A 17,979-nucleotide genomic window follows, 5' to 3' on the forward strand; every position below is an offset into this window, starting at 1 on the left:
TAAATCCTGGAATTCACATTAACTAAGATTAATAAACGCTGGAGAAGTATTGTTCTTTGTTAGTTCATGTTAACTAATGTAACCTTACTGTAAAGTGTTTCCTCTGAAACTGAATTAATCAGCATTACAGTAATGAGAATGTCAGGTTTCTGAGATCCACACACGTACGCAAACCTTTATTTTGCAGGTTTTATGAAGGTAATCGTAAGACCAAATGAAGAAAATTTAAGGAATAAATTAAAGGGAACACAATAAATGTAAATGTCTACAATGAGTTGTATTATTGAAAATTTTAACCTTTCAACCAGTTAACTTAGTGTCATTGAGATACTATTGTACAATAAGGTTCATTAGTTAACATTAGTTACAAACATTAGTAAACATGAACAATACTTCTACAGCATTTATTAATCTTAGTTAATGTTGATTTCAGCATTTACTAATGCATTATTAAAATCACAAGTTGTGTTTGTTAACATTAGTTAATGCACTGTGAACTAACATGAATAAACAATGAACAACTGTATTTTCATTAACATCAACAAACATAAATAGTGTAATAAATGCATTGATCATTGTTTGTTAATACATTAACTAATGTTAATAAATGACACCTTATTGTAACGTGTTACCCTATTGTAGTTTTTTGTTACTTTTTATTTTTGAATTTTCATTTGAATTTTACTTAAAGTTTTAGTAATTTTATTGTTTTATTAGTTTTTTTAATGAATGTTTATTGGTTGGTTGTTGTTTTGTTTTTTTAATATGTGTGTATATATATATATATATATAGTTTTTTATTTTCAGTTGACGTTTTAGGTATTTTAGTACATCAAGTTAAACTAAATGAAAACTGAGTGTTTTTTATACTTTATTTTATTTCAAGCAACAAAAAATGTTTTTAAAAAAAATAGTTTTAGTTTTAATGTTCTCAGAAAAATATCTTCATTTTGCATCTCAGTGTATTTTGTTCTGTTGTAGGGATGTATTCCTTCCATCTTTATTTGACCCTCTAACACTTGCACTCTCTGTTTGTTTTCTAACTGGTTGTTTTCTTTAAAAAAAGGCCTAACTCTAGCCTTCTCTATTCTTTTTCTATTCTATCTACTTGTTTTCTTTTTGTTTATTTTTATAAACCTTGCTACATGTCCTGCATTAAGCTAATCGAGACTTAAAGCACGTATATTATTGCTCTTTTGTTGATTTTGATTGCTTCTATTGTCCTTAATGTCTAATGACTAAATGTAAATGGATGTTTATATGTACTGGGAAACAAAAACAAAAAAAAATACAGAGGAAGAGATTCATTTTTATCAAAGCATGTAACATTTAATGCCACGACTTCAAGAATTTAACACTTTCTGCTCTGATTTAAGACTGTTTTTTATCTTGTGTTTTTTTTACACTAAATCTAAAAGAATAATCGGATGTCGCTGTTTCAGTTGAACCCTTTACCTATGAGCCGATGTTTTACTCCGACAGTGTGAGGTTAAATAAAGCACAAACTCACAGATCTTGAGGCGTGCAGACACTGACGTCTCCACTGTGACCTGTTACAACATCTTCAACCAACAAGTGCGGCTCTGAAGAGCTCTGGGAGGGTATTTCAGCCAGACGCACAGAGCCGCTTTGGAAAATAGCAGGGAATCGATGGAGGAGCCGTTTGGAGCTGGAAGTGTGTCCGGCGTGGAGGTGAGCGGAGATGACAGGCTTCATTATCAGCAGAGCTGGAGTCCCTCAGGAGCGCTCCTGCTGCATGATGGGACAGTTTGCTGGAAAGGTCAAGAGCAGACAAATCAGTCTGGCAGAAACCATCTTAAACTGCCCCTGATAGAGGCAGAGCTCAGAAACTCCTTACACTTCTGTTTCACACGGCTCTCTTTCTATTAGATCAGCACTGCTGACTGAAAAAACAACAACAACAACATCAACAAAATACCAGGCCTATATTTATCAGATGATTATCAATTATCAAATGCATCCTCCTCTAACGTTTAAACGTGGCTTTTTTTAATATCTGCTTTTATATAATATTGTCAGCGTTGCATATTGATTACGGCGGGAGTGTTTGAGCGCTAAAGTCTCTCCGCTGACAAGCGAATCATTTACAGATCTCGTCTCAGTTTCTGCCGTATTGACGTCCCTGTAATGACACGTCTAACCCTGTGTAACTCTGACAATTATTACCCAGAGCTCCCAGTCCTGCAGATCTTTACAATTAGAGCTGGAATCATCACGCTGACGTGTCTGACAGATCGGATCAGACGTCTGCGCAGTTAGTGACAGACTCACATTTATACATTTTGATTAATGTTTAATTTCAGAAGTTTTACACACAAAGTCTCTTCTGCTCACCAGAGCTGTTTTTATTTGATCCAAAAATGCAGTAAAATTGTGAAATATTATTGCAATTTAAAACAGCTGTGTTCTATGTGAATATGTGTTAAACTGTAATTTATTTCTGTGATGCAGCTGTATTTTCAGCATCATTACTGCAGTCTTCAGTGTCACATGATCTTCAGAAATCATTCTAATATGCTGATTTGCTGCTCGAGAAACATTTCTGATTATTATAATCAATGTTGTTTCACTGCACAATATTTTTGTGGAAACTGTGATACATTTTATTTTTCAGGATTCACAGATGAATAGAAAGTTTATTTATTTGAAATAGTAACATTTTGTAACATTATAAATGTCTTTACTGACACTTTTGATTACTTTAATGCATCCATGATAAATAAAAGAGTTATTTTTATTTTTAATCTTTCATATCCCAAGCATTTGAATGGTATGAGCTGCAAATCAGCATATTAGAATGATTTCTGAAGATCATGTGACACTGAAGACTGCAGTAATGATGCTGAAAATACAGGTAAATAAATTAGAGTTTAACAGATATTCACATAGAAAATAGCTATTTTAAATTGTAATAATATTTCACATTTTTACTGTATTTACTGTATATTTAATTAAATAAATGCAGCCTTAATAAGCAGAAGAAATTTCTGAATGAAAATTCAGGGTCATTAAAGTTTCATTTGCCGTGCAAAAAGTATTTAAACATTATTCACATTGAAGAAGTCAAAGCTGCTGTGGAATAAAAAGCCCAAATTCAGCGCGCTCAAAGCAATCCGGTCTAAAAATGTGGCTGCGGCCCCAGAAATCAATAGCAGCATCTCTTTACTCTGAGAAGACACCTGCTGGACAGCATTGATCGTCCCTTCAAGCCTCTCAGCGGCTTCCCGCTACGCGTCACCAATTGTCTGCCTTTTTCTCTTTTGCCCGTTAAAATATGGTCACAAATTTACAAAAGGGACTTGTTCTCCCCGACCCCGGTGAGGTACCATCACTCAGTGGAAAAACATTGTGAAAATATCAAAGGGAAGCGCGGTGCGACAGGGGAGAGGTATAAACAGAGTAATGATTTCCCCAGAGTTTCTGCCAAGAGCTGGTGTCACCCGAAAGCAGCGTAAATGGTGACATATCCTCACTCAGGATCCCGGGAAATCGAACCCTGACATTCTTTTTAGGGCCCGAGACTCTTCATCAGCCAATTACCGCGGTAAGCAGAGAGCGCGCTTCTCCCAGCGCAGACTACGACTGCGTTCACTGCCAAAACAGCCTCGACCGCGTGGAGCTCGGGGCCCCGGGGCCCAAAGGAACTATTTATATATGAACTCAAGCCGCTTCGGATCAAACGCCCTCCACTTTTTTGCAGGCGGCATGAACGGCCACGGATGAAGACAAAGGAAAAGAGAGCGAGCGGTGAATACAGTGAATGCAGTGGCCATCGGTCTTGTTTCTGTCCTTCTCACTTTATCCAATGGGATATAATTAATTAATAAATAGATTTAAAACATAGGCTAAGTTTAAAGGGATAGTTCATCCAAAAAATTTAATTCTCACATCAGCACTGCAAAAAATGATTTTCTTACTTAGTGTTTTGGGTAACACTTTACAATAAGGTGTCATTATTAACTAACATGAACAAACAATGAACAATGCATGTATTACACTATTTATTAATCTTTGTTAATGTTAGTTAATGGAAATACAGTTGTTCATTGTTTATTCATGTTAGTTCACAGTGTATTAACTAATGTTAACAAACACAACTTGTGATTTTAATAATGCATTAGTAAATGCTGAAATTAACATTAACTAAGATTAATAAATGCTGTAGAAGTATTGTTCATTCTTAGTTCATGTTTAGTAATGTTGTTAACTAATGTTAACTAATGAACCTTATTGTAAAGTGTTACCGTGTTTTGTCTTGTTTTCTAATATCTAAACATTCTTTTAGACACAATATTTAAAACTATTTTTAGCCAATTTAAACTGGTTTTGCTCCAGAATAGTTTTGAACAGAGTCACAGCTGAACGTTTGCATCTCTGATCAACAATGCATTTTTGAATGAATTGGTTGAGTCAATGATTCAATGACTTATCCATCATTCAACTTATCAAATCATTTCAATTAAAGAATCAATGACTCACTCATTAAAGACAGTGACTTGTTGCCACCTACTGGTAGTTTTACTTTCATACACACATACGGTATATATATATATATATATATATATATGTATATATACATATACAGCTATGGGAAAAAAATAAGAGACCACTTTATTTACGATTTATAGTGTGTGTTTGAATAAAATGTAATTTTTGCTTTATTTTGTAAACTACTGATGATACTTCCAATTTCTAAATAAAAATATTATTTAGAGCATGAAATGACAATTGTTCAAAATAACAAAAAAGATGCCATGTTTTCAAACTTGTTTACATTCATTTTTAGACAACACAAAACCAATGTTTTAACTTCAGAAGAGTTAAGAAAGCAATATTTGTTATCAAATCATAAATCTTATATCACTGTTTATGCAGTTGTGAACAGTCTGTGTAAATACAGTGGGGCAAAAAAGTATTTGGTCAGCCACCAATTGTGCAAGTTCTCCCACTTAAAAAGATGAGAGAGGCCTGTAATTTTCATCATAGGTATCCCTCAACTATGAGAGACAAAATGAGAAAAAAAAATCCAGAAAATCACATTGTAGGATTTTTAAAGAATTTATTTGCAAATTATGGTGGAAAATATGTATTTGGTCAATAACAAAATTTAATCTCAATACTTTGTTATATACCCTTAGTTGGCAATGACAGAGGTCAAACGTTTTCTGTAAGTCTTCACAAGGTTTTCACACACTGTTGCTGGTATTTTGGCCCATTCCTCCATGCAGATCTCCTCTAGAGCAGTAATGTTTTGGGGCTGTCGCTGGGCAACACGGACTCCAAAGACTTTCGATGGGGTTGAGATCTGGAGACTGGCTCGGCCACTCCAGGACCTTGAAATGCTTCTTACTTTAGTCCCTGGCGGTGCAGTGTGTTACTGATGGTAGCCTTTGTTACTTTGGTCCCAGCTCTCTGCAGGTCATTCACTAGGTCCCCCGTGTGGTTCTGGGATTTTTGCTCACAGTTCTTGTGATTATTTTGACCCCACGGGGTGAGATCTTGCGTGGAGCCCCAGATCGAGGGAGATTATCAGTGGTCTTGTATGTCTTCCATTTTCTAATAATTGCTCCCACAGTTGATTTCTTCACACCAAGCTGCTTACCTATTGCAGATTCAGTCTTCCCAGCCTGGTGCAGGTCTACAATTGTGTTTCTGGTGTCCTTTGACAGCTCTTTGGTCTTGGCCATGCTGGAGTTTGGAGTTGGACTGTTTGAGGTTGTGGACAGGTGTCTTTTATACTGATAACGAGTTCAAACAGATGCCATTAATACAGGTAACGAGTGGAGGACAGAGGAGCCTCTTAAAGAAGAAGTTACAGGTCTGTGAGAGCCAGAAATCTGAGATGGTCCTCACTGCAGAACACAAGATCCAGGGGGTGTGGTTGGATCTAGATCCAACTCCTCCCACCTTACATTTACCTAAACCTACCAATCTCCACCCCCTGGATGTGGATCCAACCCCGCCCCCTGGATCTTTTGTTCTGCGGTGAGGGGCTACTGAGAAATCTTGCTTGTTTGTAGGTGACCAAATACTTATTTTACCGAGGAATTTACCAATTACTTCTTTAAAAATACTACAATGTGATTTTCTGGATTTTTTTCCTCATTTTGTCTCTCATAGTTGAGGTATACCTATGATGAAAATTACATGCTTCTCTCATCTTTTTAAGTGGGAGAACTTGCACAATTGGTGGCTGACTAAATACTTTTTTGCCCCACTGTACATCTAAATGCCAGGTTAGGTCAGATGCAGTTTCTGTGGATTTTGTCTAATTTAATTTGATTGGTTACAGCCCTATTATTATTCTAAATGCACTTACTGAATAAATTAAAAGAAAGGGAACACATAAAAAGTTTAGAAAAGTTGCCTTTGTAAAGGAAATCGTTTTAAATATGGAAATGTTCTGGCAACCCTAGTAAAGAAGTAATATATTTAAAATACATTTATTTCATACTAAATATAGTTCAAATCTATTAACATATTTACTGACAGATAACTCAAGACTTACTGATATATAAAAATTATAATTAAACTTTACTTGGCATACTACTTGTGCACAATGCACTTTTCTTAATATTAAGTCTAAAATGTGTTTTAATGACACTTTTGATGAGGATTATATGATCTTTGAATAACATCAGACTTTAAATGCAAAATATTTAAAGTGTACGTGAAGTATAGTTCCATTTTAGCACTATAAAATATACTAAGCATATCTTTAATTGTACTTCAGCACTACTTCTGCACAATTAAAGTGCATTAAAATTAGTTGGCATGTACTTGGCATGAAATAAATGTATTTCAAATACATTTAAGTATATTTATTTTTCACTATAGGGAAAGTTTCTGTCACTGCTTACATGTTTGTGATTATTTTCCAGATTTGCATCCTGCAAAGTGTCTTTCTCTTTGGTGTCACAGAAACGGCCACCCTATGTTTTAAAGACGCTTCCAAAGCTCTTAAATACTCTAAAACGCCGTTGACAGAGTTTAGTCGCGCAGGATAGATGAAAGCAGTTAGGCCACTGATCAGGGCAATGTTTAATCATTAAGATAAAGTGTTCACGCCGGAGCCGTTGTGGTAAATTTATGCATAGCGCCACATTCATCACGGCCTCAGAAGCCAGAAAAGAAAGTGTTGCTTAATAAATCAGCCGATTTGAGAACGGCCCGAGAATCACCTGAAGAAGCAGCTGTTTGAATATTCCCAGCACCACTAATCATGCTGTAAAATCACGCCGGTGGTCTGACCGTCACTCGTGCCAAGGTAATTACCTCTGATAAAAAGTGTATCCCCGGACGAAAATGCAGTCTGAAAAGATATGTATCCCACTATAACTTTTGCCAGGTAACAAGAAACTTGTCTATATTCACCAGTTATTAGACATGATGTGAAGTATTCATGAAATAAAACACTTGAGGACAGACCATCATCTGTACATGGGGGGGGTACATATTCTGATAAGACAAGTATACTGCAATTGCTCTTTGGGTATTTAAATGCAATGCATTATTAAATGATTTTGAAAATAATTCACTGTGGAACAAGCACTGCAAAAAACTGTCTTCCGTCTTGTTTTCTAGTATAAATATCTAAACATTCTTGAATCAAGATGAATTTACTGTACAAGTAAAATGATTTAAGATATTATGTCTTGTTTTCTGAAAAAAAAAAAATCAAAATTTTGTTAGTTTTTCCTTAAAACAAGCAGAAATATCTGTCAGTGGGGCAAGAAATATAATCTTAATTCAAAGGCTAAACAACATTATTTTTCTTGCCCCATTAGCAGATATTTTTGCTTGTTTTAAGGAAAAACTAACAATTTTATTTTTATTTTTCACAGAAAACAAGACATAATATCTAAAATAATTTTACTTGTACAGTAAATTCAAAAAATAATTTTTAAGAAATGAGTAAGAAAATCATTTTTTGCAGTGCAGTGATGAACATGAACAAGTTTCTTGATACCTGGCAAAAGTTATAGTGGGACTGTATTTTCGACTGAGGGTACACTATTAAAAATAAAAGGTTTTTCAGAGCAATGCCATAGAAGAACCATTTTTGGTTCCACAAAGAACCATTCAATCAAAATTTTTTCAAAGAACCATCTCTTTCTTACCTTTTTATAATCTGAAGAGCCTTCTTTCGCCACAAAGAACCTTTTGTGAAACAGAAACCGTTCTTCAGATGTTAAAGATTCTTTATAGAACCATTTAGACAAAAAAGGCTCTTTTATGGCATCGTGAAGCACCTTTATTTTTAAGAGTGTACACTTTTTTATCCAGGGTAAGTACCTTGGCACGACACTGGAAACCAGAGGTTCTGCTCTGGAGAAGTTAGGTGTGGGGCAAATGAAAACAGATTGCGGTGTCCGAGGATCTGATGCTCTCTAGAAGCCCTCGATACGGCAGTTTTACAGCCGGCCGCTCTGTATTTGTCTGGCTAATGTGAGCTCTCCTCTCTCAGATGTGTGGGAAGGGCTCGTTCTCGGCTCCCTCTGAAACTAATTAGCGCCGAGGGCCGGGGCTCGGGGAGACGGTGACGCTGAGACGGGCGATCGGGCCGGAGGAGCAGACACCCCTGAAACAATGGATGCTGGTACGGATAACCTGATCGCGCATCAGCGCTTCATTATCGCCTGATGATTTCCATTCAGTCACTCAGATGCATGAAAACGCCACTCATGTTAATAGCAGGACTGGACGATGCATCCAATGCATTCACCGCTGATATCAAATAAAGCAGCAGCTTTTAATTCACTGCAAAAAATGATTTTCTTACTTAGTGTTTGTGTCTTGTTTTCTAGTATAAATATCTAAACATTCTTGAATCAAGATGCATTTACTGTACAAGTAAAATGATTTAAGATATTAAAATTGTGTTAGTTTTTGCTTGAAACAAGCAAAAATATCTACCAATGGGATAAGACAAATAATCTTACTTCAAAGGCTAAACAAGATTATTTTTCTTGCCCCATTGGTCATTTGTCCAGTTAAATTCTGTCATTATTACTGACGCTCATGTTGTTCCAAACCTTGATGAATTTCCTTTGTGGGACATTTATTGAATTACAATTTTGTATCAAACAGCAATATTTGCTATGGGTTATTATTATACAGGTGAATATGAATAAAAATAAGTCATTCATCCTAAGTGAAAAATTACTTAACTAGACTTTTACTGTATTTTGCATTAAACATTTGGAATCTAATTGTTTAGTTACGCTGATGGTCACTCTGAAATAACAACAACAAATAAATATGCAGATATACTGTATATCAAACACGAGTCTCAGTTAGCTTCACACAGTTAGATCTTTTGAGGAGCGTTTGTTTCCAGAAGCTTTACTTTCACTGTTCCTCAGCGGAGGAATGATCTTCATCTCACATCTTCTGAGGAGCGTTTATTCCTTCATCTCTCCATCGGCATTGCATTGCATTATATGTTTGTCTCATCTTACTAAGTCATATTATTAACGATATAGAGCGATGAATGATATTTAGATCAGTATCTGCTGTACTGTTATTAAGATCTCATTGATTTACATTGCAATCATCAGAATTGCACCAAATTCGTATATGACTCTGCAGCACAGAAGCAGTCATAAGCAGCACAGCTATATTTGCAGCAATAGCCAACAATACATTGTATGCATCAAAATTATAAATTTTTATTTCATGCCAGAAATCATTAGGATATTAAGTAAAGATCATGTTCCATGAAGATATGTAAATTTCCTACCGTAAATATATCAAAACTTAATTTTTGATTAGTAATATGCATTGCTAAGAACTTCATTTGAACAACTTTAAAGGAGATTTTCTCAATATTTAGATTTGTTTGCACCTTCAGATTCCAGTTCAAATATTGTCCGTTCCTAACAAACCATACATCAATGGAAAGATTATTTATTCAGCTTTCAGATGATGCATAAAACTCAATTTCACAAAATGTGCTCCAGGGTCACATATTTTGCTCAGCTTGAGTTCTTAATATTCTCACTATATCAGACTATATGAGCCACAAAAGCCTGATGAATCAAACTGTTCTATTTCAAAATCAGGTTTTACAGGGTTAAATCAGCAGTGAAGATGATATTTTATCACGTGCATCAAATCAAGCGACGAGCCGCCGCTGAAAACACGGCTGACGTTTATGAAGTGTTGCGATCGGCCGCGTGTCTCTTAATTTCTAGGAAGGCTTTGGGATGGACAGGCCGGTTCTGGTGCCGGATCAATAGCAGCTGAATGCCATCTGCTTGGGGCAGCAGAACGCCAGCGCAGGCCCGCGCCATGCATCTTCCACTATTGAAAGGTTATTTTTATGCGAGTAAACAATTCATCCTCCGGTCTCGGCGCGTTCTGCTCATTTACCCGCTCCCGGTCGATAGCGTATGCAAAACGGGCGAAAAAAAAAAAAATTGAATCCTAGGAGTGAAGCTGATGCCCAGGTGACAACAAATCGATGAGGCTCTCTGCGAAACTGTGACGTGCGGTCAGAGTGTTTTATAGCCGCTCATGCAAATCAGAGTCCCAACAACACAATCCCCGAGCCGGCTTTCTGAACTCTTTAACCGCTGCGAGAGCCAGATAAGACAGAATCCACTTTTTAGCTTCAATTAATGACAGCGGGGCACGTCTGGCTCCTGTTTTTTTGGACGGATGCGTTTGGGAAGATGCGGATTGTTTGGCTCTTATTAGATTTTCTGCGGCCCGGCTATTAGTGATAAATGTACTGCTGCATTCACTGTCAAGTTAATCAATGCTGCCAAAGTTTTGTTGACCTAACAGCAATCTATAAAGCAAAGGCGCTCCATTTTTTAGCTTGCTCGTAGCGTGACAACTCTGTCGGCCCCTCGGCGCTCTGATACTCCTTCAAAGGGGCCCCACGCTTCACTTGAAGGGCTCTCGGCAAATTGAAATACTGTCTTTAAAAGCGGGGCAATTGCTGTGACGCCTCGCCTGTCAAAGAAATTGTTTAAAAACCAGAGTCGCTCAAACAGATCCAGTTTGATGGTTAAAACACTGGCAAATCGATAACTTCACAGATGATAGAACGTTGTCAAGTGTTAAAAAAAAGCCCCATTTTCTTTGACAACAAACCCCTTGTTTTCGGTAAAAAGACGAGCGCTGGGAGATCGAAGGCCTGTGAGATGAAATAAGAGCTGGAGCTCAAATGTATGGTACTGTCAGCAGCCGTCCGCTGAAACAAACGACCACCACACACTTTCAAACGCAATTATGGCCTTATGAAATATGAATTTACATTGATTTTCCCCAGCGTTTCCCATGGTCATTCAGGTCTGCGCGTGAAATACTCGCAGTATAAATTATGAAAGCGAGCCGACGTCATGCGAGCGTTGTGTTTGCTGTTATGATTATGATTTTTCCCCTGCAGATGGACAGAAATATAATTGCACGTAACTCGGGTCCCCAGCTGCACATGTTTGTCCGTAACAGGACCACAATTACTGCTGAGAGGGAGACGGAGGGCCGTAACCCGGCTAGAGAATACTGATTAACCTTTTTCAGGCCGTTGACAAATGAATCGCATCAAGCGTGTGCGACAGCATTTATCACTGCCCGTCTACACTTAGAGTCGCGGGGAAATAACAGGCTTGTGCTAATAAAAGCAAGCTGCGTGCCACAGTGCATTATGTCAGCGGCCCAATCGCCCGACATCCGTCTTCTTTGATCCGGCACAGAAAACCAGAAGTCGCTTTCAGAGTCTAGATGTGAAAAAGACACAAATGCATCAATAACACCAGCCTTTATTTGATAAACTAAAATAATATATAAGAAAATTAGAGCTGACGATTTAACATGTTAAAATGATCAAGTTATAAAATTATTAAGGCATCTGATGAACATGATGTAGGACGACTGACTATTAGAATGCAGTTAAATGTGCCTAAAATTCAAGATATAAGGGCAAAAAAACAAAAAGGGCAAAAGAAATATAAACTTCTTATATTTCTATCCTATGATATAGTTTAGCAATATCACACCACTGCAAATGTGATTGAACAACAGTTCAATAAACAAGACGTTAATATTGTGTTTTAGATTCAATATTGTCTGTTTTTGCTCAATTTCGCAAATGAAAATATTTCCAATCAAAGCCACAGCAGAACTTTTGAGCATATTAGCGGTGATTCATTACTGAATCCATGGCTTTGAACGAATCAAGTGAGGAAGTGATTCAGTGACTCATTCATAAAGGCTAGTCTCTTGCTTCATTTCCGAATGAATCAGTCGTTTGAACAAATCGAGTGAGTCAATGATTCAGTGACTCATTCATAAAGTGAGTCACTTGCTTCATTTCTAAATGAATCAGCTGTTTAAACGAATCAAATGAGTGAATGATTCAATGACTCACTCATTAAGACAGTGACTTGCTGCCAACTACTGGTGCTTTTATTTTCATATTTAGAGTATCATTTCATTCTTTTCAAAATCATTTATTTCAATCAGCATTATGATGCAATGTTGAATCTAAATATTTCTTTCTAAAACTACTTTTTGTAATGTCTATGCGATGCTTTTCTCATTTAACACAATAATGACTTTAAATGATCTTTTGGGGGGTAAATTCCCAGCCAAACTCGATGTGTGATGAATTTATTAATCGGTACATCATGTAATTAATTAGATGAAAAACTGTAATCGCTTGACAGAAAGAAAACAAATAAAAACATCTGAAAGGAGCTTCATTTACAACCATAAACGCCTTTAATTCTTCAGGCGCTGCTCTAGTGATGAATGGGGTGTCGGTGAATCAGTCTTTTTCCACAAAAGGTCAGTTATCTGACACGTTACAGTGCCATTTGCATTTCCGCATGCGTTTATTGACCTCTGCGTTGAGCGTTTGCCATTAATGCCTTTCTGGCCGTGATGTGTTCACTCAGCAAACGCTGCGGCGCTCAATTAACACAGATCTCTAATTGCACCTCTATTTTTGCGTTATTATGCATCCAATGGAGAACAGCGAGCGAGCGAGCAAGCCACCAGCCGGCCTAATTTCACTTCCATAATGGGGAATTAAAGGAGAATGGCCGTACAAATGATGATACAACTCGTGCCCAACGGCGCTTCGATGCTCATCAATTTTCCTTCATTCCTGTATCATTCCCGCTCGAATGTAATGGCTAACGAGAACAAAAGCCCCCCGCACTCGTGTCCACACACATTTTGGGGAAATAAGCCCAATCGGGTGCGAGGGAGAATTATTTTTCTTTATTAAGTGACCCGTGTCCCCGGAGATACAAAAGAAAGCAAACAATTAATCTTTTCCTATTGGTTGGGTGCAAACGGGCTCGGGCCGGGATGAAGGCGCTCCGTACCTGTGGCAGAGAGGGGTAATTAGGCCTGGCCTGGGGAATAAATGGATTCCAGCTTCAAGTGTGCTGAGCTTTCAGGCCGTGACAGCGCTCTCGCCCCCCCGAACAACATCTCCGCTGGAACCATCACCTATGACCAAAAACAGCAGAATAATTAACAAGATCCAATGTATTAATTGCTGCGAGCCATTAAAAATGGCCAGAGAAACTGCATTAATTGCTGTTCCTAACAAAGTGTTTAATCAAATTAAGGCCGAGCGTTCTGTTCACAGTTGGCTAAGCAGGAAAAGCTTCTGCCAGCCTGGAAAAAAACAACCAACAATATCAATAACGCTCGGAGCGGAGAGAATAAGGCTGCTTTGTTGAACAGTTTAACTGCACTTACACCAGCGATCAGTGCGAATGAACCGACCGACTGATTCAGGAGGAATCTCAAACAGACATGCAGATTTATCTGTGGTTATTGGACAATATTAGTGATTTTATGCACCGTATACAGTATATGTGACCCTGCACCAGTCATAAGGGTCAGTTTTTTTTTATTGAGATTTATACATCATCTGAAAGCTTAATAATAACTATTTGAAAATCTGGAATCTGAGGGTGCAAAAAAATCTAAATATTGAGAAAATCACCTTTAAAGTTGTCCAAATGAAGTTCTTAGCAATGCATATTACTAATCAAAAACTAAGTTTTGATATATTTGCAATGTATTGCAATACAATGTATTGTTGGATATTGCTATTTTGTGCTCCAGGGTCACATATGTATCAGCATCAGTCAATATTTATTTATTATCTATTTTATTAACTATTTATTTAGGATTTAACACCATCAGCAGCAATGGCTATATTCATGGCAAAATCAACAGTGTTTAAATTTGACAAAACAATTACGATTACAATATCATTTCAATACATTTTTTACAGTAACAATTTTGTCTTAAAAACAATCAACATACAAAATTATACATATAGACTTAAAACAACATTAGTAATAATAACAATTATAGAACCTTTCAATTTAATGTATGATAAAAATTCAAAAATAATTCCAGGAAAAAAAATTCCTATGATGCCAGTATTAATCAATATTAAATACATATTGACTGATGTTGGATATTTAATTTGTACATGCTTATTTCTCTCATTTTTGCATTTAGATTACACTTTCTGTCATCTAACACTCACTTAAAGTTAAAAACACTAATAATTTTGTAACACTGTTAAAATTAATATTGAGCTCAAAATGAATATCCATTTTTAATTCTGTACATTATAATGTCAGAATTTCAGCTTTTAGTTTTAATACATTTGTGCAAAATAATACAGAATTTTAATACATGAAAAGCATGCTTATAATTACTGCATCTGGTCAGAATATTTACATCAGTTCATATCATGTTTTTATTTGTATTGTTGTGCATTTAAATGCATTTCTTTTTGATGAATGCATGTTCGCATTTCTCTTTTGTTGTCTTATTGTAAAGTGCTTTTAGATGCAACTTTTAAAGGTGCTATAGAAAATAAAGTTTTATTGTAATGTAATAATATAATATATAGTCTAATATGACCTGGTTTTGTGACTTCGGCTCTGAGCGACTCGCAGCTCGAGGTGTCTCCCGGTCCTCTCTTCTCATGCTTTCTGTCTCTCCTAAAACTCTTCTGTCAAAATAGAGGCAAAAATGCACAAAATTATATCTGAGCACTGATCATTCATCTACTGGAGTCCTCGTTAGAGCTACACATTCACAGAGTTTTTTAAATAAATTCTATTCAATGTTAAAATTAAAGACTGCTGTAATTCAGCTCTAACTCTTCGCCGCATGTCAGAGCACGGCTGTGCGCATTTATGCATAATTTAATAATTCACAAACATTTACATGACCTTTGAGGTGTGTCTGAATTTCTATGCCATTTCTCAAATGATCATTTCCATCATTTTAGTTTAGACACGTGAAATGTCGATCACTTATTGATATACTTAAACTTATGACTTTTTTTGTACTATATTTATTTATGCACCTAATACTGAATGTTTAATCACTGTTTACTGTTTAACAGACTGGTTACTAGTTACTCTCTAACTACTGTAGCATCCACCGGCATTATAATGAGGAACGGTTGCTCATATAAACACGACGGCAAACTTGCTCCTTTAGCAAAGACTATGCTTTAATTCATACAATATCATAAAATACAAACACAGCTGTTAATTTACATATAAGATCATGCTTTAATAATATAATTTTATGAGCTGATGTGATCAAACCACCAGTTTATCTGATCCTCAATTCTATTTTATACTATTTTTTCCAGATTCTTTTTTTAAATATATATTTTTTAAAGAAAATTATATATTTTTACATTTAATTATTTTTCTGTTTTCTACTTTTTCAGATTAATACATTTTTACACAGTTCTACTCTAATCAAAATACAAACGCCATAATGATCTATAATTTCACGAAGAGCTGGTGTTTTCATAATGCAAGAAAATTATTAATTGTTCAAACCATCAGTTTATTAGATACTCAATTCTCCTTTTTTCAAATTATTTTCTTCCAGATTTTCTTTGTATTTTATTTAATTTTTTCCTTTTGTCCAGATTATATTTTTCTGTCTTCTACTTAATTTTTTTTTTTTTTTTTTACAAAAGTTACTTTAATAAAATACAAACAGCTATTAATTTATAGAAACGATCATACAGTAATGATCTATCATTTAAATAACTGCTGTGTTTAAAACCATCAGTTTATTACACACTCAGTTCTCTTTTATTCTGTTTTCTACTTTTTCAGATTTTTTTCAGATCAATGCATTTTTTCCACACAGTTTTCCTCTAATCAAAATACAATTTATTTGTAACTACTTGTAGATTTATGATCATATGTGATCTATAATTTAATGAAGAACTGATGTGTTCGTAATACTAGGACATTAGTTTATCATGAATTAAAATACAGAATAACAGTCATTTATTGGCCATAACATAGAAAGTTTCTCTGTGTGTCACACAGTGGAGAAGATCAGCTGACACAAACAGTCACGTCGCAGAAGTTTGGTGTGTGTTTATGTAGATGATTGTGTTGATGATCGCTCCTCAGCGAGAACCGCTGACAGATAACAGCGCTTCTCGCTGTCCTACATTCCTGGGTCGGTTCTCCTAAAAACCTGTGCACTCAGGAGAGAGGAAGAGGAGAGCGGCGAGCAGTGATGGATTCCAGTTATTAGCAGATCAAAAAGATGGATGGCGTCCTGCTCCACCCAATCAACATCATCATCGAGATCTATTTAAAGATAGCGCTTGTGCTAATCAACTTATTTAAGCTGCTGATAATATCAGAGGCAGAATAATCTGCCGTTCTGTGCCACATCCCGCCGCCGATCGATAAAATCACTTGAGCCGGCACAAAGCCAGGTAAGTAACAACTCTCCCGGTCATTAATATTATTTAACTCTTCAGAGCGCACTTAATGAAGAAGAAAAACTAGAGGAAAGCTCACCGCTAGCGCGGGGCGTTACGACGCTCGCTCAGCGATCTCGACGTACAGCTGATGTTATTCACTGTAAAACAAACACAAACGCCAATCAACACAGATGACACATCAGATGATTACTATACCAATCCGCTGCGGATATTCGGTGTAAAAAATGAATGATAAATAGTCTGGAAAAAATTATCTGAAAAAGTGGAAAACAGAGAAACATTATTTGGAAAAAAAAGCAAGCAAACAAACTTCTAAAAATTAGAAGAAAAACATCTGAAAAAATTTAAAATAAGAAATGAGATCATGCTGATGTGATCAAACCACCAGTTTATCTGATCCTCAATTCTCTTTTATACTATTTTTTCCAGATTATTTAAAAAAAAAAAAAAAAAATGTATTTAAAAGTTTTTTATTTATTTAATTATTTTACTGTTTTCTACTTTTCCAGATTTTCTATAATGATCTATAATTTCACGAAGAGCTGGTGTTTTCATAATGTAAGAACATTATTAATTGTTCAAACCATCATTTTATTAGATACTCAATTCTCCTTTTTTCAGATTATTACTTTTTTGTTTTCCTTTTGTCCAGATTATAAAAATCTGAAAAAATGTTTAAAAAAAAACAATGAAACTGATGGTTTGAGCAAGTAATAATTATGTGGCATTATGTACACATCAATTCTTCATTAAATGATTAAATTAATAGGTGTGTTTATATTTTGATTAGAGTAAAATTTTGCAATAAAGTAATTAAAACATTCAAATTCTGGGGGGAAAAATCTAAAAAGTAGAAAACAAATATAATCTGGAAAAAAATCTGAAAAAAAATGTGCACACACACACACACACACACACAAGCACAGCTGTGCTTGTATTTAGATTAAAGTAAAACATTGTGTAAAAAAGTAATTAATTAATACTTCAATCAATTTTAAATTTTTTTTAAGTAAAAAAATATAATCTGGATTTTTTCTATTTTTAAAATGAAAAATATTTTAAAAATTAAAAAAGGCAACTGAGTATCTAATAGAGTGATGGTTTGACCAATGAATGTTCTTGCATTATAAACATCAGTTCTTCATTAAATTACAGTACAATCATATCTGTACATTGACAGCTGCATTTGC

At 35.6% G+C, this 17,979-nt stretch overlaps 1 long non-coding RNA gene across 3 annotated transcripts in view; it reads right to left on the reverse strand.

Moving 5' to 3' along the window:
* The window catches only part of LOC131545642 (uncharacterized), a 36,914-nt gene that overhangs the window by 5,207 nt on the left and 13,728 nt on the right, over window positions 1-17,979 (reverse strand). Inside the window, exons 3-7 of one of the 3 annotated variants that reach the window (XR_009272471.1) lie at window positions 16,866-16,926; window positions 14,935-15,025; window positions 13,365-13,491; window positions 11,545-11,750; window positions 1,511-1,772 (exon numbers count right to left, since the gene is read on the reverse strand). This is a non-coding gene — a long non-coding RNA (uncharacterized LOC131545642). The remainder of the gene's footprint in view (window positions 1-1,510; window positions 1,773-11,544; window positions 11,751-13,364; window positions 13,492-14,934; window positions 15,026-16,865; window positions 16,927-17,979) is intronic. The other 2 variants (XR_009272470.1, XR_009272472.1) reach the window with 2 other exon arrangements.

This window comes from Onychostoma macrolepis, chromosome 08 (assembly GCF_012432095.1).
Source record: "Onychostoma macrolepis isolate SWU-2019 chromosome 08, ASM1243209v1, whole genome shotgun sequence".
Taxonomy (NCBI): domain Eukaryota; kingdom Metazoa; phylum Chordata; class Actinopteri; order Cypriniformes; family Cyprinidae; genus Onychostoma; species Onychostoma macrolepis.